At 36.9% G+C, this 26,082-nt stretch overlaps 1 protein-coding gene across 1 annotated transcript in view; it reads right to left on the bottom strand.

Annotated features, from left to right (window-relative positions):
• Positions 1–26,082, bottom strand: part of LOC306854667 (chemokine-like protein TAFA-1) — a 159,113-nt gene that overhangs the window by 20,610 nt on the left and 112,421 nt on the right. The gene's annotated exons all lie outside the window — the stretch shown is intronic.

Consider the following 26,082-nt stretch of genomic DNA (forward strand, 5'->3'; position numbering starts at 1 on the left):
TTTTATTTGTAAGTATTGGTGGAAACATTTTAGATATACATGGAATATACATCCACCAATGTTAGACATTAAATGTAATCGGTATTGGTCAATAAAGATTTGAGGCAATTTTTATACATACACGCACATTAAATATTAGGCAGTACAAAATGTCTAATACTCCTCTGTATTTGATTTTTTTTTTACATTTGATATATATCTAATTTATCGCAAACTAAATTTGGCCTTGAAAATACCTCCGAAAGATCTTTTAAAGCTATTATTGTGTTAAATGTTTAGGCTACAATGGCCTAACATAAAGTATGGAACATAAAAGAAGATAATCTGAGAAACATCTCAGTATTTTTTGTTGAAAGTTACTGAAAGTTACTGGTAACCAAAACAGCTTCGTTACCAACAGTCTTCAAAATACCTTCTTTTAAGTTGTGCAAAAGTACATCATTCAGGTTTGAAAGAACATGAGGGTGAGTAAATGATGACAGAAATTATTCATTCATTTATTTTTGGTGAACTATCCCTTTAATGTTTTTTTTTTTTTTAAATAAATGAAATGATACTCTAAAAAAGAAACTAAAACTACCAGCAGGTGGTGGTAAATGTATTTATGAGTCGATTCGTTCAAACGGCTGATTCATTCAGGAATTAAGTAAACACTCTCTATGAATGGGCCTTTGAATCATTGGTTCACTGATTCATTCAGAAACTAAACACCGTGTTGCTCTGAGACGCACAACAGTTCTGCTTTGGCTTTATAGGTAATATTTTCATTGGCAAAGTTGAACAAAAACACACAATATTGTGTTTAAAATATAACATAATATCAACTTCTTATTTACTGAACTGTTGTATTAGATCACATTGCATCCGCTGTTCGTGTGACATCGCTTATCAAATAAATATGAGACAAAAAGCCATGAGTGATATGAGACATACTATGCATATATGGAGTTGTTGCATCATATCCTGCATCATATTTGTCAACAGTCAACTGTATGCACTGTAAGATGATACAAGTCTGGGGGCGGGGCTAGTGCGTTAGCTGCAAAATATTTTAATTGCGTTATTTTTTCATAACTAATTAATTAAGTGGCATTAAACTGCCAGCCCTTATTTATATATGGCAATATTTGTATGGTGGCTGATGCTGGAGATTTTTTCATTTTACTTTTTTAAAGGCGCTGTATGTAGGATTGACTAAGTACTGCACTAAGTACTTAACTAAGTATAGCAGTCCAAATTCAAAATATTGGAGAGGGTTTTTTTCCACCTGGTCCCTCCTCCTCAGACTTGACATACACACAGGTTGACAGATTGATTACACCAACAGGAACTGACCCATTTCCTTTGGCAGCTTCCATGACTGAACTGAAATACGCTGTGTTTTCCACCAACTGGCAACCAGGGGTGCCAAAATACAATTGGGTAAACTGGCAGTGGGCGGGTTACTCAGACCAAAACAGAGGAGAATTTCACATTTTTCAAAGGAGAATAACTTACTGTAGCATTGTTTTTCAGATAAACACGTGTTAACTTAGCACGCTTCTTAAATATCTGCAAATATATTATGGTATTTTTATGCTTTAGTAGAGTTAATAACTTATATACTACACCTTTAAAGGGGACCTATTATGCCCCTTTTTACAAGATATACAATATGTCTCTGATGTCCCCAGAGCCTATATGTGAAGTTTTAGCTCAAAATACCCCACAGATAAATTTTTATAGCTTGTTAAAACTGAGCCAAAAATTGAGCGTTTATGAATTACACAGACGGGGAGCAAGGCTGGTCTCATGTTTTCACAAAATTTATAAGTTCCACTTCTGATTATGAGCTCAACAACTTCAAGCGATCGTCTCGCATTGCTTTCATATGCAACTTTTAACTACCATATTCCTATTCACGATCATTCTGGTAGCACTTGAAAGCAGCATCAGTGAAAACAGACAGAGATAATGATAGCTTTAGCAGTTAGCCTTACAGAGTGCCAAGAAGCTCTTTCAGAAAGGCAATGTGGAAAACAAACAGGTGATACTTACTTTGTCTGGAGTTGACGTTCGTGCACGAAGCGTTGGTATTGATTCCTAAACATTTAGGGGATATTTCCTTCGAAAGTATAATTTAACCACAGTGTCCTCAGCTCAGATGGGGGAGTTTATGGCGACTCCTATGTTTATTAGTGCATCCCAAAGCACAATGCTTGTAATGCCTCTTTGGCGCTGACATTGTATATATCTCCAGTGATGATGGACCGCAGCTTCTTACTCAGGGCTGTGTTTATGCTAATAGGACAGAGAGCGTCACAAATGGGCGGGACTTTTTCCCCTCGCTGACGTGAACAGAGGGAGAATCTGAAACAGCTCGTTTGGAGAGACTGTTCATGATTTATTGGTTTTATATAAAAAAATGAGTTGGTGGATTTTTAACATTATAGGCTGGTTGTTTTCACACACTGCAGCCACACAACTGTGTTCAGTGAATTTTGCATAATAGGTCCCCTTTAAATACAGAATATATTGATCTACTTATATATATTTATTAATACATGCTCATTTTTCATTTTTTTTTTACATTTAAATTACTTTTACTGTCATCTAATGCTTATTTGATATGAATCTTTTAAACAATAACTTATAGCAGTAAAAGTAAAAACAGAACTCAACATTTATATCCATTTTTCATTTTGTGCATTGCTGTTACGATGCCTAAATTGTCTTGTAGCATTTAAAATCATCAATTACTTTTTAGTGTTTTATTTCTCTTTAATAAGACAGGATAGTATAGAATTTTAATAGCAACCATTTATCAGATATCGGCTATAACATGAAGTATATACAGGGTGTACATAAGAGAGGAAATTACAGTGTCCTCATGCTTGATCTGTCTGCACTTCAAATCTTTTTTCAAGCCCCTGCTTCAGGGTTTGAGTGAGCAATGGAAAACGAACAGTGCTAGGCCAGCGGTGAACATGATGGCCGTTGCTGTGCTGTCTTCAGTCCTCACGTTTGAGCAGTAGGCAACCATTTGTCCGAGCGTGTTTGGCAACACGCATGTCTAGTTTTGACCTCGCATAAAAACATCAACCCCAACACAGACAGGATTACCCTCAAACCACTCGCTGCCATTCATGACAGCTCACTCTGGACCTATTACTACTGTGCTCTTCATAAGCTTGATAATATCCCAGCATTCACAGGAGAACCTCGAAACCACAAATGCCTTCACAAATCCCTCTGGATTATATTTAAACCCTTTTAACTGCTTGAAATGTCTCATTGACAACTTCACTATTTCAGAATTCCTTCTTCTATGGCTTTTTAAGGCCGTTTTCTGGATAAGATTCCCATACTCATTCAGTCATAGTGAATCATTGCTCCCCATGGTGTTTTTTTTAGGAGGTGGATGTCTAATACAGCAGCAATTCAATGCTAGTCATTATTAGGGAACGTCGATTTCCATGATGTGAATGGCTTTATGGCTCTGTCCTATACTGAAAGCTTTAAAATCCATGCTGTAGTTCATTGATCCAATACTGGTCCAGCAAACCTTGAGATTAATGTTTTCATCTTGGGTTTTGAGTGTTCAGAAAAGACCTGACAAACAAAATGAAAAATTGTGGACCACTACAACATTTGCAAACAAATGGCCATTAATATCTGCAGTGATATTCTGACAAAGCATTCACCTGCTGGAGGTAATTTACCCCTGGTTTCACAAACAAGGCTTAAGCCTAGTCCTAGACTAAAATGTAAATCTGAGCTGTTTCAACGGAAAGAAATTTGCACTGACTGATCTTAAAACATGTCAGTGCCTTTGTTTTGTCTTAAGATGAACACCAGTAATGCTTTTTCTAAGGCATGTTTATAAAAAAATTACTTAAATGTCCTAATTGAGCTATGGCTTAATCCTGATTTAGGTTAAGCCCTGTCTATGAAACCGGGCCTTAAAGTTTTAGCTTCTTATCAGCCATAAGAGGGAGACAATTCAAAAGGTAAATAAAACATTCTTGCCCATAAAGTGTTATTGCTAAATTTACATAAATGCATATAAAGAATTAGAATAACACAAAATAAGAATATAAAATTTAGTACATAAAAATTAAGTATACAACATAAAATAGGAATATGAAATAGAAAAATAAACAAAACATTTCAAAACTTTCAAAACAAGTAAAAACACTTTCTACATTAAAGAATATAAAACAAGTAGGCAATACAAAATAAAATAGGAATACAAAGTAATAAAGATACAATTATTTAAAACTAAAAAATTTAATAAATTAAACTTGTGCAAGACACTGCTTGTGGCCACGGCCCCAACTAATGATTCTTGGTTACTGGGTCTAGATAGATGAAACATTTAATTGATTTGTGCTACTTTAGGATTGATTGTCCCCATGTTTACAGAAGTGTTTGGCATATGTTTAACCTTTTGAGCGGTACGGCCCCACATATGGGATTTTTAGTTCCGTGCCCCTGGGAGTATGGTCCCACATATCCCATAACTACCAAATTCAAACTGTGGTTTCACGTGTTGGCTGGTGTTGAGGTGTACTGCGATTGTCATATCACAACTATGCAGTGCTCTTAACCACATAATGCATATTTTAGATTTAAGACATTGAAATACACATAAGTACTAGTAAAACAATACATTTAGAGCTTGTAAAATACACACATATGTATATGAAAGCAACAATAACAATCCATTCAAATTTAATTTGCCGATGTGTGTTATTCATATCAGATACACATAGTTTAAGTAACTATAAAGTTCACTTTATTCTTCACCCAGTTCACTGGCCACTTACTTACATGTATTTCAAGAGAAATTGATGAATTCACATGCTGTAAATGTGACTGACAGGACTCTGAACTGTAGCGCTAACAAACATGGCTGCGGTGTGTCACGTGACAAGCATGGTCGCCTTAAACACGCTCTCGGGGGACCGCTAGAATATTTTAAACTCACCACTGTTACCACATTTCAGCATCTTGATCTAAACAATTGGCCCTCAAATCTCTCCTTGCCCAAAATTGCTTTGCCCAGAGATAAATCAGACTGCAAAGATCATTTACAGAGCACATTTATCCAGTGACAATAAAAAGCTGTTCAGTATATCGGTTTCATCTGCACGTCGCTGGCTGAAATCACAAATGATGTGGCACAGAAATTCTATTTTCTCACACGGCATCGAGTCTGACTCTAATGACTTGAGGTGAGTCTAATGGAAGCTAATAACAGGTTTAGCAGTCTTTCATTGGGATTTAATGCTTTTTACATCTTGTGGCAGCAGAAGTGTGTGTGTGCGGTTGTGTTTGCTGGTTTAATCTGTATGTGTGTGATGGTGAAAGATCAAGAGTGAGGCAGCTTTTTGCACAGCCAGCAGACAGGTGGACTATGGCGTTATTTTACTGCCAAATGTTGAGAGAGCATTTTTGTAGGGCGAAAGTAGATTAATATAATGCGCAAGCGCGAATCTCCCCTCTCGCACGAGGATTTCCTTTACTCTCGCACAAAACCGGACGATGCGCTGCTCTCGCGCAAAGAGAACTCAAACTTTGTCCTGTGCACTCGCACATCTCTTCGTGCTCTTGCGCTAGATATTCATTCTTTTCACACCTGGATTAGACGTCAAAAGTTAACAACCAATCAGATTTTTCTACGGCTGACCCGATTAAAATACTAGGCCAACGTGAAGAGGGAACTGATCCTGGAATTTCTTTACAATTTAATAATATCTAGTCATATCAAATGTATATTAGAAATGGCTAGGAATCGGGTGCTTGGATGATTTTGTGCGAGAGCAAAGGAAATCCGCGTGCGAGCGGGGAGATTCGCGCTCGCGCATTATTTTAATCTACTTTTGCGCTACAAAAATGCTCTCTCAACATTTGGCAGTAAAATAACGCCATAGTGGACATTAAGCCATTCTGCACTGGCACCATCTGTGCTCAGAGTGAGTGCGAGGGTAATGATATCTCCGGACTGTGAGCTAGAGTAATGCTGAATTTCTTAGAGGACAAATGGCCATTCCAGCCCTGCTGCTGAGACTAAACTCATTCACACCATGTTTCTGTTAGCTACAGGTAATCACTACTCCATTACCTGTGTATGTGTGAGAGTATGGGTAGAAGTACATCTGTTTGCTTCATGACAGAGTTTTTGAGGGATAGTTCACCACAAAAAAACAACATATTTGAAAAATAGTTTTTGGACACATTGACTTTCACTGCATGAACAAAAATATAAATAAATAAGCACTTTGATGGCAATGAATAGGTTATTTTCATTGCCATTAAAGTTAAATAACTGAACATAAACATTGGAGCCTGATAAAAAAAAAGAAAATTTAAGATGGCACTTAGAGGCTTTTGCATCTGAACTCTTCATATATATATATATATATACACATACAGCGGTTAAATTAAGTATTGAACACATCACCATTTTTCTCTGTAAATATATTTCTAAAGGTGCTGTTGACTGTATATATTAATTTTTTTTAACTTTTTTTTTCCTAAATGTCTTAGTGTTCCACAGAAGAAAGAAAGTCAACAACATGTTGACAGAATTTTAAACAACCTCTTTAAAGGAATAGTTCACAAAAAATTTGCTGAAAATTTACTCACCCTAAGGCCATCCAATGGGTCCTCTGCAGTGAATGGGTGCCATCATAATATGTGTTCAAACAGCTGATAAAAACTGTTGTCCTCTCACATTAAAATCTACAGATATATTTGTTTAGAACTATTTATTTTCACTTGTGCTTGATTTGTGCATATTTCTCTCCTGAATCAGACGAGATTACCTTTTCACTGGAGAAAGCAATATCATGGATAGAGGACTTTTATTTTAGCTGGAAGCAATGTTTTGAAGTTAAAATTGAATTTGCTTGTTACAAACACACAACTTTTCACTTCACAAGACATTAATCGATGGACTGGAGTCATCAGGTTCAGGTTCGGGAGGAGCACGATCAGATAATCAATCGGTCCTGCCCATGTGGAGCTTGTTAGCTAATCACGTTAACAAGCACAATACATGTATATATACAGCCAACTTACCTCTGTTCCACTCGGGATGGGGGTGTGCTCTGGGTTCGGGCTCTATCCCGAGCTCGGAGCCCTCCCTCTGGACAGCACTCCAAATATGCTTACTAATTGCTCAAATTATATGTTAGTGTGAACTCGTGAATTGTGCATTATTGTGATGTTTTTAACGGCTGTTTGAACTCTCATTCTGATGGCACCCATTCACTGCAGAGGATCTATGGGTATCCAAGTGATGTAATGCTAAATTTCTCCAAATCTGTTCCGATGAACAAACTCATCTACATGTTCGGTGGTCTAAGTGTGAATACATTTTAAGCAAATTTTAATTTTTGGGTGAATCATTCCTTTAAAGTGTAAGTAAAGTTAAAAAAGCTTGCTACTAGTAAAATTAACTTGCTTCTTGTTTATTTTTTGCTTTCGCTCTCTCTCTCCCTCCCCCCTGAGGTTATGTTAGAGGTGGGTCACATCAATCAGAGCAACTCTGGTCATTCTCCCAACAGGCCTTTCTAGACCTGAGGTCATTACAGTAGCGCACATAGAGATTACCTTTAAGAGAATCGATGCTTTAGTGTTTTTGGTGAGTCAAAGGCTAATTAAAAGTACGGTAATGAAGGAATGTGGAATGGAGCAGTGGGGCAAAGGGTTCAGAGTAATTAAAACTGCTCTGACACACTTTGTAACTTTGTTCCTCTTGCTGCACACATGACATTTATTTCTGTATGTGGATACAGATAGTAACAAATAAAGAGAGTGTGAAACATTATGATCCATTATTATTAAAAGCTAACCTCAAAAAAAAGACTGGGGCTAGTTGTCACTCTTTTTTCCAGTTAATATTTGTTAGATATGGTTTATTTCTCAATTTCTATATAGACACACAAAAAGCAGCCTGGGTGAGACTTCTTTTAAAACATTGAAAAATATTACAGACCTCCTGGTCTCTACTAGAAACATATTATACAAATATGTGCATTAAATCCAATTGTTTAGTATGTGACATTCTACAGTAATAATACAATATATAATATCCTTACACTTACTAAAATCATTGCCCATTTGTAAGCTGGTGTGGTTCAGTGATAACAAGAAATACATGACAAGCTTGATAACAAGAAGAGACGTGTGAATGCTCTTTTGACTCGTTTTCACCTTGTGCTGACAGGAATAGTGTGTCATATCTGACAATCTGATGCACATGCGCCTGTGATTTTTAACAAGGACAATTACCTGAGTCTCATATCCATCACTGGATTAACACCGGTCACGATAGGGTTTCTAATGTATGGAGTGCAAGAGAGAGGGGTAGTTAGAGGAATGGTTCAACAGAGAGCAGGAGAGAAAATGCTCTGATTGGAAATTACTCTAGTGTGGAGAGGTACTCGTTCTCAAATGGCACCAATTAAACTGTAATGTATTGCACAGGCAAAGCACACAACAGTGCAGCTAACCCAGACTAATTCACAGTTTCCATCAAACATGGCTTAATTACAGCGTAGCCAAGAGGAAAGTTATGCTATACATGCTCATATTTTCTGAAGTTTGCAAACTATTTAATCTTCAACAAATTCTTTCTTTCTTCGCCTTTCTCTCTTGCCAGTCAGAGCCCAGGAGGGACCTATGCTCAAACTAAACAAACAAAATCAACAAGAACAAGACAAATGGATGTATTTCATCAGTCTGAATCCAAGGATAAAAAGTACTTAAAAAAAATTGGTTTCTTCTGTGAATCATCAAAAAGGTTCAATAACTGAAATCAATCGCTACCTGTAACCATGAATGAGTTTCTTACACCTCTCTACTGGAATTTTGGACCACTCTTCTTTTGCAAACTGCTCCAGGTCATTCAGATTTGAAGGATACCTTCTCTCAACTGCTGTTTTGAGATCTCTCCACAGGTGTTCTATGGGATTCAGATCTGGACTCATTGTTAGCCATTTCAGAACTCTCCAGTGCTTTGTTTGTAACCATTTCGGAGTGCTTTTTGAAGTGTGTTTCAGGTCATTTTCCTGCTGGAAGACCCATGACCTTTTTGACACTGGCCACTACGTTGCGCCCCAAAATTCTTTGGTAATCATTAGATTTCATGATACCGTTCACACAGTCAAGGCATCCAGTGCCAGACGCAGCAAAGCAACCCCAAAACATCTTTGAACCTCCACCATGTTTGACTGTAGGGACTGTGTTCTTTTCTTTGAAGGCTTCATTTCTCTTTCTATAAACAGTGCCATGATGTCCTTTACCAAAAAGCTCTAATTTGGTCTCATCTGTCCACAGTACGTTCTCCCAGAAGGATTGTGGTTTTGTCACATACGTTTTGGCAAACTCCAGTCTTGCTTTTTTTATGCCTTTGTGTCAGCAGTGGTGTCCTCCTGGGTCTCCTACCATAGCGTCCCTTTTCATTCAGATGGCGACGGATAGTGTCTTGTACCCCGTGTCTGCAGATCAGCTTGAATTTGTTTGGAAGTTAATCGGGGTTCTTTATCCACCATTCGAACAATCCTTTGTTGTAATCTTTCATTAATTTTGCTCTTCCGTCCACGTCCAGGGAGGTTAGCTATAGTGTCATGGGCTGTAAACCTCTTGATGATATTGCGCACAGTGGACACAGGAACATTAAGATCTCTGGAGATGGACTTGTAGCCTTGAGATTGTCCATGTTTTTCCACAAATTTTTCTCTCAAATCCACAGACAACTCTTTACACTTCATTCTTTTCTCCATGCTCCGTGTGACACACAACACAAAGGTTGAGTCAACTTTTCTCCATTTTAACTGGTTGCAAGTGTGATTAATATATTGCCCACACCTGTTACTTGCCACAGGTGTGTCTACATACAAATTATAGGAGCATCACGTGCTTGAAAAGCAATTATTACTTACAATTTTGACAAGGTGCCAATGATTTTGTCCAGCCCATTTTTGACTTTTTATCAAGTTAGATTTTTCTTCTCTGTTTCGTTGTGTTGTTGCAGTGCAAACAAAAACAATAAGCACGTGAATACCAAAACATTTGCAATTGGAACAATTTTCTAAGAGAAGTGTTGCATTTTCTGACAGAATTGCAAGGGTGCCGATATTTTTGGCCATGACTGTATATATATATATATAATTAAAATAATTTTTTTCAGCATTGCATTTATCGCTATATTTATTAAAAAAAAAATATATATATATTGATACTTAAATAATAAAATTCCATATAATATAAGTGCAGTGACAAATATGTGTCAAGCAATGACATGATATAATTGTGACTGAGACAATCTGTTGTTGGGTCAGATATTTCTAGGTCAGACACACCCGCATATCAACATATGTCATATCAACAACACAAATCATACATAAGATTTTTTTTTTCCCCTTTGTTTCAGTAAAACCAGCTCAGTCTGTTTCAATAATGCATTCAGGGGCTTCTCTTATTGATTAGCATCAGAAATTAAAATCAGCAACACATCTCCCTACAACATGCTTCATCAAAGGGAATATGAACCAGCTGTTATCATGCATTTATGTTTAATAGCTCCAGCTTTCAGGGCAGGCAGTCGAAATTTAACTTCTCATCTTTAAAACACCAATCTGAATTCCAATTCCGCATTTAAAAGAAATACGCATGCATTTCTCACAGCTTAAAACTCCGCCAAAAGCCTTTTTTGAGCTTGTGGAATTATAAGATGACTCTCGACATGTTACTCCCTCTGGGCTGACATTAATTTTGCTCACATGACATATTTTTAAAAAATGTGCTGGGAAATGAACCGTGAATAGTACAAAGACCGAATGCGGAGTTGTCTGGAGCAATCTTATAGCTCACATTGGCCGGGAAGATTATGTGTAAACACAAATCATTCAATCTGAGAGCTCTTGGAGGGATTTTTCCAACACAGAACAATACGACGGCGTCTGCATATTATGAGCCTAACATTTATTATTGGACTGGGAGTTAAAGTGTTACAAATTTATCACTGCATGTTGCAGATAAATGCTTGCTGTTGTGTCATCCTGAGCACAATAGCAAAAAAAAATGTGTACACTTGCCACAAGCAGTCAAGCTCAGACAAAACTGCACTGCAAATAAAGCAGGATGTTTTTAGTCACAAATACAAAAATAATAATAATAATAATTTGAAACCTGACAATCAGAATTCCCTAAAATGTTGTCCCAACTAGTCAAACAGAGTTATTTGAATAAATAATTTTATATTGAACAATATTGCTAAAATATTAAGGGTTTCTGAGTTCCCAGCATGCATTGCAGCATGAATAAATTATGCAGGATTAGTTTTGTTGTTGAACTTTTGTTGTTGTTTTGCCATTATTGTTAATATGATGTTAAGAGCTTATTCTTTACATATCTAAGTACAATACAATCTTTTACATCTTAGATAACAACAACAACAGTAAAAATAATAATAATAATAATAAAAACCAAAGTACACTGTAAACCAAGATTATTGGATTATGGTTTTACGATAATTTTACTATGTTACGATTACTTTCTATTTCCAAATTTCACATTTAATTTAACGTGTTACTTTTTGTTTCTTTGTAATTATTTGTAAAATGTACAACTTCTGAGTGGAAATTATTTCTACATCATTTTTTGTTTTATTATTTGTAAAATTTAGCAATTTCTGAATGAAACCATTTTATAAATTGTAGATCGGTTTATGTGTTACAAATTGAAAATTTGCTGAAAAAGACATCTGTGGTTCTTCAATGAATTTATTGTTTGAATGAGATATTTTGCATTTAGTGAATGAACCAATTAATGTCAACAGAACAAAATAGTGTTACTTAAAGGCTTTTAAAGCCAATAGTAGGAAAGAACCAAAAAAATCTGAATGCATGAAGTTGAATTTAAGTTTCTCAACATTACTGTGCCCAGGTCATATGCCAAAGAAGTCTGACACCACACCTGTCTGATGCAGTCTTTTCTTACAAAGCAGCAAAAATACATTTCCTTTCTGTAATATAATGTGGCACACTGTCCACATTCACATGCCAGTATTTCTCAAGTAGCTCCTCAGAACCCTGGGCCATAGAAGTGACTCAGCGGAGACTCTATCAACATGCATGAATAGCCGAAGGACCCTATTGGTAAATGCGTTAGAAAAGGTATTTTGAAGCTAAATACGGTTCATGGTCCTGCTGCTAATTTATCGCTTGTCTCAGAGCGTTTCCACAATGTCAGGATAGCTTGAAGGAATAAATGGTTCATGCAAACGAACATGACATGCAGCCGTTTCCCTGAATTTTCCAACAGCTGTAGAATATCTGTGTGTTTTTAGTCTATACACCCACTCACAGACTCATATGAACATCTGTGACCTCCTTTTAGTATACATACCCAGAATCCCCTGCAGCTGAGGTCTGCCTCCCCTGAGAGGCGAAACAAGCAAACACATACAAGTAAATACACACCAGCCAGTGGACACATGCGCCAGTGGGTGCTCGGATCAGAGAAGCGCGCACACACATTCAAACATAGCCCGAAGCAAACAGAATAAGAGAGCGCCGAGAACCTGGATATATTTCAGACGGAGTCAATGACCTCGTCGCAGCTGAGCAACACAAGTCTGACCTGTTTATTTACGTGTAAATTCCCTACTTGTAGTGCCGACAGCTTTATGAGCTTTACCAACTCGATCTCACAGCAATTCATACATATTTTTTGAGGTGGCTAATTTGTACAAATTCATACAACCTCACTCGTATGAACTCAAAGTTGTATAACTTTTGCTAAATCGCACATATTTCTCGTTTGTATGAATTTGTATGAATGACCTACCCCTAACCCGACGAGTGAGGTTGTAAGAATTTGTATGAATTAGCCACTTCGTAAAATACATACAACTTGGTCTTGAATTCGCGTAGGCTTTAGTCAAGTCAAGTCAAGTCAAGTTACCTTTATTTATATAGCGCTTTTAATAATACAAATTGTGTCAAAGCAACTGCACAATATCAAAATAGGAAAATAGTGTGTCAATAATGTAAAATGACAAGATTAAACACTCAATTTTCAGTTAAAGGCAACTCATTATTGAATTCAGTGATGTCATTGTCCAGCTCAGTTCAGTTTAAATAGTGTCTGTGCAATCAGGTCGATAATATCACTGGAAATGAAGTGTCCCCAACTAAGCAAGCCAGAGACGACAGCGGCAAGGAACCAAAACTCCATCAGTGACAGAATGGAGAAAAAAACCTTGGGAGAAACCGGGCTCAGTCGGGGGGCCAGTTCTCCTCACATTTTACATGCTTTACACATCATACCAGACGAAACAAATAACACATTAATGCAGCCTTTCTGCATTATCTTGTCTTACCTCTATTTATCTTTTCTTTTCATAAATACCACTTCCTTGTACTGTTTCTACCAATAGCCTGGTTCTTCCAGCTTATTGAGCTTTCAAAAAATGCCTTGTGTGCACACACAGTCCCTGCTGCATCCAGACTAGTCGTAAAAAGTAATGGAACTGGTAATTACACCAAAATAAATGGGCTCTATCAATCCTTAATGAGTGTCACAAAATAGTTGTACATGACCCATGCTGTCTGACAGTGCCCCCAGCACCAGAAGTTACTATCAATACTAACACTAGCATGAAATAACCACAGCCTGCCGGGACTTCTGCAACAGGTCTTATTAAGAAACCTGCAGAAACAGAGAAAAAATGATGCCTCGCACATCTAAAGAGAGAGGTGTGCACCAAACCTCATATTTACATTGGTGAGGTTACACTGAGGTCAAGAGCTGACGGTGCATTATGAGATGCCTGTTACTCTAAATGGAATTGCAACATTCACAGATCTTTTTTAGACATTTAGGAAATTGAATTTGGGCTGGGACACTGCTGTAAAGAACTGCCGAGAACTCAAAACTGACCTGCAAGATGAGGAATGGTGCCGTGTAAATGGAGTTCAGCACTAAACTAAGAGCATGCTCATAATACCAATACATATTTTACATATTTTCTTCAGTGAATCAGGTGCTAAAGCAATGCAGACAGTGCTTGCAAATAAACGTTATCAATAATTGCGAATTCCCCTCCTGACCATTTTGACCAAACATAATGAGAATAACTGCTCAATGTAAAAACAAAAACAACTATGGCAGAATGAATGCATTTGCAGTCTTCTCATCAAAAATATGCCCTACATCTATTCTCATTTCAGATATAAAAATAAGAAAAAGTGGTGCAAAAACCATAAATGCCAATAAATCTTTATTGGCATTTATGGTTCCATAAAGAACCTTTAACATCCATAGAGACTTTCAATTCCACAAAAGATTCTTTCGAATGGAAAAGAGTTCTTTAGATTTTTAAAATGTTCTTCACACTAAGCAAAATAATGATTATTTTAAGGAATGTTTACTGAAAGGTTTAATGGGGGAAACAAAAATGGTTCTTTTATGGTATTGTTGCTAACCCCTCCTTTGGAAGCTTTATTTTTGAAGAGTGAAGGATCTGGCCTAAACATCTGCATATAACACTTTCTAATAGCAGTTTCTATCTGCTATGCAGTTTTTCTACTACTTTAGCCTTGTGCTGTTCATGTTCCCTTCACTGAGCTTCTGGCATCTTACACACTGTTCATTTATTAATAGGCATAATGCTTCAGTTGCCACTTATCTGCTCCGAATTATGCATGCATGCTAAAATCATTGTATGTGTCTAGAGAGAGAACTAGATGGACAGATACAGAGAGCGAGAAAGAGAGAGAGACGGAGTGCTGTGTAAAAAATCATTTTCTCCATTACAATGGCACATTGGGGTCATGCATGAGTTTGCATAACAGGCCTCAATTTTCCAGCGAAGTCCATAAGCTCCAATTTATTCTGCCAGTTGTTTTGCATGTTGCTTGTTTTTGAAGCCTTTTTGGAGCATTTTTAACAGGACTGGCTTCACTCCAGAGGCGACATGTTGTTGCGTCTCTCCAGTCGTCTTCTGAGCACCCGCCAGGCATCAATGATAGTGTCATTACACAGCTATGCATGATAGCACTCTTTTGTCATGCTTTGTGTGTAATTGCTTGTGACATTCGTACTTGTGTTTCATGGTGGGGGAGTGGGGGTGGATGTTGGCAAGCATGGGTTTATCATATTACTACATCCATCCTCACATGGCTCTCTTAAATTTTTCCTTATTTGCCATGAAATCTTGCATCCATCACTTCGGACCAATCAACCATTGCAGTAGGAAAATATAATATCTGTTTGTGAAGAGTGTTGAAGTTTTGTCACACTATTTTCAACAAAGGAATGATTCATTCACAAATCAAAATGTCTTCATTATTTACATATATGAAACTTTCAAAACATTTATATATTTTTGTGTTCAGTCCCCCCCCCCCTGCATTGTCTAAAGAGAATATGACGAGTGAACAGAACATAAACACTCAATAAGAGGAGCTCTATATTTGTGATCATGTGGGTGGAAGAAAACCTTAAATACGGAATCTCTCTGACTGTAATTTAGTTTAGAACACAGAAAGTAAATGAAACCTAACAAACAGACAGGAAGAAAACAGTGTACAATAAATTAACCGAGGGGCAAAAGGCACAGTGGCCAAAAGCAATCTATTCTATGTCAGTGAGCTCAGAAATTAAATTTTTTGAAAGTGGAATAGTCTTGACCCAAAACAGAAAGAGAAACAGTGAAGCAAGACATATTTATCCACAGATGAGATTCCCCATCAATCAAAAAAGATCCCAATTCACTCATAGTGCCGCTACATAAACCTGACTCAGTAAACATTGATTTATCAGTCACTGACTTTGCTGTTAAAAAAAAGGAAATGGGAGGATTTAGTGCAGTTAATAGCTGCAGACGAATGTCAAAAAACCCAAAAAACTTTAACAAGTTATTGCTATAAAGAATGAAATCAAACAAACAACTGACTACAAGAAATGTTTTATGTACTACTAATCAGACTCTGCATTATCATCTGACCATGAATGATTAGAGACTCACAAAAAGATGTGAAGGTCAATAAGCTATTAACTGATCACATTTCAATTATTCGTTACATAATCTTAGACCTTGGAGGTCGTTTTGATTCCAAAAACATAGAGACGGGAAGAAAGGAAATTAATTAGGTAATGTAGAACCATTAATGAAGTAGACTGAAACCATACGTGTGTGTTAAAATGAACTTTTACCATCCAATCTTGAAGGAAGGATGTGTCTGTTGATTAGATATAATTATCAGTCAAATAACAAAGAATAATTGTTGCATGGCTATGTAAATACTGTGTGTATCAACTAAACATTTTTGGTGTAATTACAGGCAAGTTAAAACAGATTTTTTTCTGTAACATGATTTGTCTATTCGTTTAAATAAGCATGTTGTCTCTATAGAGTGAGACAGAACAGAAGGAAAAAAATGACAGAGAAAGTTTGTTTACTTCTCACTGCCGACAACCGTGCTGACAAATAACCGATTCCCACAGTCAACCTGAGGCGTTTCATTTTCGGCCATTTTAATGGTAACACAGCCGCCTCGGCAGAGATTAAATGTGAACGCTGCTTTTCTAATCTGCCTGGGCAACTCGCCTTTAAATTTGATTTGTGCTATCAATGCAGACTGTGAAATCATGCGGCTACACATCAAAGTGTGACTGGATTTGGCCAGCATGTTGATGTTAAGCAGGTGTATGTCCTTTGTCTTGAAAAAGGTGACTGCCTAAAGTTGCCTGTCTGTGAGATTAATACAAATGGGACACAATCCACATTAGAGCGACATTACTACTATGTTCCCAGCACCTATATTGTATTTCGTCTACGACGGTTGTTTATAAACTAAATCTACTGTCACTTCATCTAAACAGCATTGGTTAGATATTGCTTTATTTATTTCAAATTCATGCTGACTGAAAATATTTATTTGAACCACTTTATGTCTTCTGCAGCACCTTCAGTGGAAATCCACTGTTCTGTACTGACGTTATTGATGTTCCAGGTCTGTTTGCTTTTCTATAAGGTACACTTTTAGATGGAAATACAATCCTTTGCATTCTTCATTTCCTACTATGTACAAATTTCTGAGTTCAAAATTTTGGGGTAAGATTTGTTTTGAAAGTCTCTTATCAAATCCAAAATCCAAATCCAGTTGTGGCCTAATGGATAAAGAGTCGGACTTGTAACCCAAAGGTTGTGGGTTTGAGTCTCAGGCCCGACAGGGATTGTAGGTGGGGGGAGTGAATAAGCAACACTCTCTCCACCCTCGATACCACGACTGAGGTGAGACCCTTGTACAGTATTTATATTTTTTAACTAATACAATTTCTTTTTGTATTTTTGTATATTTTTAAAAAGACAACTGGTTTGAAATAAAATTATAAAATATATACAATATATAAATTATTATATTAATTATATAGTATTAATAATTCATTATAATATAACAGTTTAATATAGATTTTTTTTTCGAATACTATAATATAATTACATTAATGCTTAAATGCTTAAAATAAATGATGTACACAAATATAATTTGTGCCTGTATAACATACATTTATTTACAAATTACACATGCACACATTGGGTTTCCATGTTTTATGGCGACTTTCCATAGACATAATGATTTTTACACTGTACAAACTGTATATTCTATCCCATAAACCTATCCCATAAACCTTTTTATATTTTCAAATAAATAAATAAATGAATAAAACAAATAAACAAACAACATAAAAATCATTTAGTTTAATGTATAAACTTCCTCATGGAGACTAGAATATCTCAGGTTTTGCTATTCTATCCACAATGTAAAGTTTACCTGGACTATTCTCACACATACACACACACACACACACACACACACACTCTCTCTCTCTCTCTCTCTCTCTCTCTCTCTCTCTACACACTATAGGCTAAACATTTGACTGGCTATGTATGTTCATTTGTGTGAGCTGTAGTACTGTGTCTAATAGTATAACAGTGCCTAAGCCAACAAAACAGGAAATATATTTGTCATCTGGTTCCTCTATGTAAAATGATAATGGCTTTATTCTGTTAAGAGCAGAAGCATATTGTTAATTTGTGTCGGCACAAAGAGTGCTGCTCGCTTCTGGCAGGTTTGGGATGGTCTCTTCCTCAGCGGGTCCTCATTTGGCTGTTCTCTATTTGGTCGCTCTCTTTTTTCTCTCTTTTTGTAGGTAGGTCAAAAGAGAGATCCTTTTTGTCAGCTCATTGCTCACGTTGATGAAGTCGCTTGTTAGTAGGACTCTCTTCTCTCTCTCATTAGAGTGAGCATAGCTGGAGAGAGCGGGGCAGGGGATGAGTGACCGGCCTGAACCCTGTCATGTCAAAGCGGGCCGGATCATTCTAGAGATAGGCTCTCATTACTCAAGGTCAGTGTCCACAGAAACCCTTATCACCGGTCTGAGGACAGAAGCAAAGTGCCTACCAACGCTGCCTCTGAACTGGCAAACATCTAAGGTCACGAGCACTTGGCATGTTGGGTAAAAACATGTCATAATATAATAATATGGGGCAGGGCTATCGGTTTATTTGACCAATGGCAGATGGAGGATAGCCTACAAATGGGAATTAATCTATGTTTAAATGCAATTAAAAATAAAATTGTTCAAAAGCAAATCAGCATTTTTAAGGCATGTGTGTGTATATATTGTCTGTCTGAATCATAGACTGTAAAAAAAGATGGACGACGCGTCTCTGCTTACTTCCATTATAGAAATGTGAAGCGAATACATCTCAGTATGGCCGCTGCCATTGTGAGTAAATGACGTCATTTGGAGCCCGAGTCTGCGCAGAAGAGATTCGTTTGGAGCCGGAGTCTGCGCAGTAGAGATTCGTTTGGAGCCCGAGTCTGCGCAGTAGAGATTCGTTTGGAGCCCGGGTCTGCGCAGTAGAGTCGTGAGGCGGAGCCGCAGAACCAAACTCCCGCCCAAACCCCCGCAGACCCAATCAACCATAACGACACGCCCCATTTTTATAGCATCAAATTACTAGCTAAAATCAAACTTACCACAAAAAAGAACAATTGAACATATATCAGCGTGATAACAACTATCTTAAATGACCAAAATCATATTTTGGAAAATTGTATTGGAAGTGTAATAATTTTTTTTGTTATGACTCAAGTCCCATTCGTTTACATGGAGAGGGCGGGGTTTATGACCTGTACTGCAGCCAGCCACCAGGGGGCGATCAAAGAGCCCGCAGCTTCACATTCCAGTTCGAGTGAGGCACACCCGGTCTGAATACTTGATTCCGATTGGCTGGCAGGTATGCATTAAATGGTTAGTTCACCTAAAATTAAAATTAGCCTGTGTTTTAATTAGCTCACCCTCAAAGCATCCTAGTATGATAGTCAGCTTCCTCGTATGATAGTCAACGGAAGTGAGAAAAAAAGTGTTTATTACGTTTGAAATATGGATATTTATCTTACAAAAACACATGGATTCGCTACAGGAGGCCTTTATTCACCCCCCGGAGCCGTGTGAGGCACGTTTTATTACGGATGCGCACACTTTATTTAATGTCTTCTGGACTGTTGACCAAAATACCCGCTTACCCCCATTGTAAGGCTTGGAGGGGCCAGGACAATTTTTGGATTTGCCTGAAAGAAGAAAGTCATATACACCTAGGATGCCTCGAGGGTGAGTACATCACAGGCTAATTTTCATTTTTGGGTGAACTAACCCTTTAAAACCGTTTAATGCACAGGTAGTTCCAAGTCAGTGTAATCACTGTTCTATATTAATGCACTCCTTTAATTGATGCACACTAACCCACACACATCACTTGCACACACACACACAGAGAGAGAGAGAGAGAGAGAGAGAGAGAGGGAGGATATCACACAGAAACCTGTCAGCACTGCCCTATGACTTTTATTAATAAAAAAGCCTAGATACAAGATAGCTACATTATATTCCTCAGCATCGAGGTGTAGACTCAGGTAACGCACACACAGCTGTCAACTCTCTCTCTCGATTGATCGATAATTAATTAAAATAAATACTATAATACATTCAAATATATGGGATCTTACCACCAGGGCTCTGAACCGGTTCAAGGAATGAAAATGAAAACCGGAAACTGGAACAGAACTGGAAACAGAAACAAAATAAAATTTTATAGTTCTGAACAGAATCAAAAATTTTAAATGGCCGTTAACCGGTTAATAACATTATTTTATCGTTCCATTTAATATTTGAAATTTGCTCAACCAATCAGGAATTCAAGTAGTACAGAATATGCAAATGTGAAATGCCCGCCCGCGCTCAGCTGTGAACTCTAGTCGCAATGGCAATGAATTCTGCTACCATCTGTTTTAATGGGAGGTAGCAATATCTGACGTCGAGAATATGGAAACATTTGGATTCGTGCCGAGTGAGAGAGGTAGGCATCAGCTTCACCTTTAATTTGTTTTTGGAATGACGTTTTTATAGCCTATAGGCTATATCCTTAAGTTTTGAGGATTTGTTGTGGAGAGAAACTAATAACTGTGTTTATAATGTTTTATAAACATTTTTGATTTACTGGCATTTTAGCCTACATCATTTCTGAATAATAGCCTAATAAAATGCGACGCGGCTTAACCTTTGTTTCGTTTTTTTCCTCAAAACGCAATTTTATACAAGTAGCTTTTTTTTTTACAATTTGCAGCAAACATTTTTAAATATCTTAAAAAAAATACTTTAATGTCTTTAAAGCATTAATAGATTTTTTTGTTTTGTTTAGTAGCCTACATTTAGAAATGTAAAAATCTAGAAAAGATGATGCTGTATTGGCTGTGACTAAGTGCAGCGGGTTAAGATACCATCGCTTTCTGTATTTTTTTTCTTTCTTTTTCTTTTTGTGTAAAGAAAACACTGTACTTTATTATTATTATTATTATTATTATTATTATAGGCAAAGACAATTTAAAAAATAACGTTATTTACCGTTATTGTTTCTACTCGAACCGGTTTCGGAACGGTAATAATATAGAGGAACGCAGGAACAGAAACGGTAAAATATCGATTCTGCTCGGAGTGAACCGATTTACTTTTTTTTTTCGTTTCCAAGCCCTGCTTACCACACATATCTCTGTGTCTGATTTGAATCGGGCAGAATGCTAGCACTAATGAGCTGTAACTGACAACAATAACCGTCCTTTCTTCCCTTCTGCTAAAATATTGCACTGCAAACATAATTAACAGCTTTAAATTGTAAGTGCTGGAAAATGACCATGGTATAAGACGGATAATGCACAGCTAGATGTGCTTTATCCCTTACATATTTTTTGATATTATATACTGTAATTTATTTATTTAGTTTGCTTCATATTTATATATATTATATATACATATACATACATACATACATACTGGATAGAGTGCCATCAAAATTATCATAATATATTTAATAATATATTACATCTTCTAGGTACATTTTATAAACATGTAAAAAAAAAAGTAATACATCAACGCTATTTATTATTAGTGAATTTGTCTGCTTCACAAATGCATTAAAAACAATCAAGTATAATAAAGCAATAGTTATGATTCACTTCATATTAGACCAAGTGAAAAGATAGGCTAATTGTCTCTTTTCCAGCATCACCAGAGATGTTTGGAATCACGCGATTTATCTCACTATGGAGTAATTTGGGCATTAATATTTTCATCATTACATTGATTTGTCAACATCCATACAAAGTAATTAGAAGAAAATATAATAACGTTATTAACTTGCCAGCTGCTAGGGACATGTAATTTCATTTAGACTTGCACTCTCAAAACGGGTGGATATGGGACAGATGGCATTGTGGGTAGTTTAAATGCTTGACACTCAATGTGCATTTTTCCTGTGTGCGTTCACCATCCTTTCATTGCTGACAGCATTAGAAGTAGAGAAAAAAATAAGTGTAATGCGTCAGGAGACAAGTCAATTTCAACTTTTTTTTTAAATGCCGCTAATCGAACTAGCGAATGACCTCAATATCACTCTCTTTCAGACTGCTGTTGTTGTCATTGTTGTCCTTGTTCATGCGACAACAGGCGCCTGAGTCTTTTTCAGCCCAAATGTCGAGCCTTTCAGAAATTTAATTAATCAGCCTCCTGTCCTTTCTCTCAAAACGCAGCATGTTCTCGCTGGGTGTCCCTGCCTTTGCTGTTTTTCCCCCACATCTTTTGTTGCGCACATTTCAGTGTCTCTCCATCCACAGCTCTTGATGCTCTGGTGGGAGGCTGTCATATGGGAAATAATGTTTAGGAGAGTAAGTGTAGGGTTATCGCTCTGTAGTGACCCACCATCATTGGCTTGGGCAGTACTTACGTTGAGTATAAAGGCACTAACACACTACAATGCATGCACACACACACTCACACAAGTATCTGGTTCTTGTTTACCAGAAGAATGTGTAACACTATGATTCCCACATTAACAATGCCACAGATACTATGAAAACAAAATTAGAGCTCTGACAGAGCCCTGAACAGGTTGACAGTGCAGTGATTCTGTCATCAGCAACTTAACAACAGTCAAGCTGAAATTATACTATACTGAAGCAGCAGGGTCTCTGAAACTACGGTAAAGTGAACTAGCAGGGTATCTGACACTACACTACAATAATGCTGCAGGGTGCCTGAAACTATACTTTACTGAAAAACAGTGTCTTAAGAGAGTCAAATATATATAGGAATAGAACAGACAGACAGATATACAGAAAGTCTTGATTCATTTCTCAACTTCTCAAAGTGTTTCTGAGTCCCAGTCGATACTCCAAGTCAAATCATCAACTTTTCACAATCATGTGAACAAAAGTGATATATAACAAATATAACTGTAGTTTATACAGATTTACTGTATATTTGGACAGATAGATAGATCAATAGATCTATAGATAGACAATAATGAGGATGCAGATATTGGAAAAATTTAATTAAACTGTAGATGCAAGTTATGAAACAATAGACAGAAGAGTGGATGGATATATAATGTAGATAGATAGATAGATAGATAGATAGATAGATAGATAGATAGATAGATAGATAGATAGATAGATAGATAGATAGATAGATAGATAGATAGATAGATAGATAGATAGATAGATAGATAGATAGACAATAATGAGGATGTAGATATTGGAAAACTTTAATTAAACTGCAGTTGCAAGTCATGAAGAGACCATTAGGGATTTTCTTAATTAAGTTACATTAAAGAGTATCATTCTTCTTATTACTATGCATAAAACTATTGCATATGTACTGCTTTGATGTCATGTCTGCACTATTAGTAGTGATTAAGGCAACATGGCTACTGTTTCAACCCAGTCTTATAAGTAATATTTCATATTGAGATGGTGACACCTTATGAAATCATACAGCCTAACTTTAAACCTAATCATGATTGTAATAGGAACATTGTGTACACATTGACCATTTGCATTTGCTTCAGAAAATCTAAGAATCTAGTTTCACTAGATAATGGTTGCGACTCCTGCACTCCTGTTTGTAGTAAGTGCCACTCTAAAGCACTTGAACACTATTCATATAAGGAACAATAATTCATACTGAGATGGCAAAATCTTATTAAATCATCCAACCCAATTTTAAACCTATCCATGATTTAAATAGGAAAAAAACTAAACACTCATAGTTGTACCTTAGCAGCAGGTAGGCAGCAGCTATTTACTCTAAGTGAAAATAGCATATTTTCTTAGCGATAGATGCTATTTACACTTAGTGCAAATAACAATGGATTCTATGTACACTATGTTAAAATAGGAGTATTTTCTTAGCAATAATAGTAGTTACATGCTGTTTATATTACTTGCAAATAAGTGGCAGAACACTGCACCTCAGTATAGTAGTACATTATTATACAGTGTGCAATAATTGAGTGTAAATTATCATTTTTATTGAAATTATTAAATGGATGCCTCTTTGGGACAATAAAGCCCTCCCTACACCTAACCCTAATCTTAACACCCGTGAGGCACGTTATTTTCCACTTTTCGATTATTTCATTTGTGATATCTGATGTGAAAAGGGAGAAGAACGAGTTTGGCAAAAGGCAGATTCTAATTTGGGTCGATCGCGTCAAAACAAATAAATAAAATGAAATAAATTGCTACGCGCTTTAATACTTACGCCACTGGAGCTCCTGTTGTGTAACCATACCACACATTGGTGGGCGGAGTTAGTGTAAATAGCCAGTGTAAACACTCCATATCATTTACTTTTACCACCATGAAGAGCCTAGAAACCACCTAATAAGCACCTAGAATTCCCAGGCAACCCTACAACAACTACCTAGCAACCACCCAGAATAAGCTAATAACCAGCCAACACACCTTCCAACAAGCCAGCATCCCAGAACACCCTAGTAACCACTCTAAACTCCCTAACAACCACCTTGAACACCTAACAACTGCAACACTTTAGCACCCGAACATTTTAGCAACTGCATTGCAACATGCTGAAAACCATAACTCTTTATCATCATTATGGGGGTGGTGATGGCGCAGTGGATAAGACACATGCCTTTGGTGTGAGAGACCCGGGTTCGAATCCACTGTGAGACACCAATGTGTCCCAGAGCAAGACACTTAACCCCCTAGTTGCTCCAGAGGCGTGCGACCTCTGACATATATAGCAATTGTAAGTCGCTTTGGATAAAAGCGTCAGCTAAATGAATAAATGTAAATGTAAATCATGGCGTCGGGTTTTGCACACACACCGACCATTTGTATTTGCTTGAGAAAACGTACAAAATCTAGTTTAAATTACTGGTTGCGACTCCTGCAGTCAGTGATTTTGTAGTAAGTGCCACTGATTGGTTAAAACACTTGAATTGAAATGACGTCTGATGGTTTTGAAGAGATGCATTTTTAATAAGTATCTACTGATGGACACGGGAATAAATCAAAGCTTGCAAGAATCCTGTGTATCTAGTCAGAGATTTCAGGCACACTGTGGCCAATGCACGCTGCCATAATGCCATAATTCATTTAGGTTGTACAGGATACAGGCATATGTATGTTCTCATTAAGATCTCTGTTCTCAACCACAGGGCATTAGCTCCAAGCTAATACATTTGGCAGCTAATGAGCTGCAACGAGTTTTAGGCTAGAGCGAAACGAGGGACTGGGCCAAGCGTCACCTCTCCCTTACAGTCTGCTCTTTACTGAGACTAAAGAAAAGCAGCATAATGTCCATGCTAATGAATCAATCATGGCTCACAGATAAATCACAACTAACATAACGCTACGGCTTACTGTCATTATGATGAATCCCTTTATTTGGAGGTATAGGCTCAGACCAAGAGCATCCTGTCTCCTGCACATGCAAAAAGTAATGATCATGGACAGAATGTGATACGGTGTGCTGAAACAGAAGTGTAATACACTCCACGCTCCACTGATTCATTTTTAAATTGCTGTGGCATGGCAGAACGAATGCATTTCGGAGGGGCTTGAAGATATCGAGGCTTAAAATGCAATGATGAAGTTGTGCGATACATTCGCCTGAGACCATGCAGAGTATTAGACGGGCTAGGGAATGCTTCTTTATTATTTCACATCTGCTGAATTTTACTTTGCATTGCTCATCTAGATTATAAAAAAACACTTTAACATACTGGTGGGTTGCAACTCAAAAATTAGTCTGATGAAAGGGAGAAACAATGCTAAATGCAAACGATAATATGCAACTAATCATATAATCAATTACAAGAGAAAAAAAAAACCCTTTTTTTGTTGTTGATGTCAATTTTGCAAATTCATCCTCTGAATTGCACAGATGCCAGTATAGACAGGTTGTGTGACATGCCGTCATCCTCTAAAACCACAAACAGAACTAAAATGCAAATATATACAGACAATATTACATGCATGTTTACTTGCAGTGAGGGTAAATATAATTTATATTAACAGAGTAAATTTTTGTCTGATATATGTAATTTCATTGTGTTGCATTAACATTTTAGAACAAGATTCAATTTGTGAATATTAGTCCATGCATCAAAATAAATAATCAAATTCATCTTAATTTATAAATAAACAGTTGTTCATC

The sequence above is a fragment of the Barbus barbus genome, assembly GCF_936440315.1.
Source record: "Barbus barbus genome assembly, chromosome: 35".
Lineage (NCBI taxonomy): Eukaryota > Metazoa > Chordata > Actinopteri > Cypriniformes > Cyprinidae > Barbus > Barbus barbus.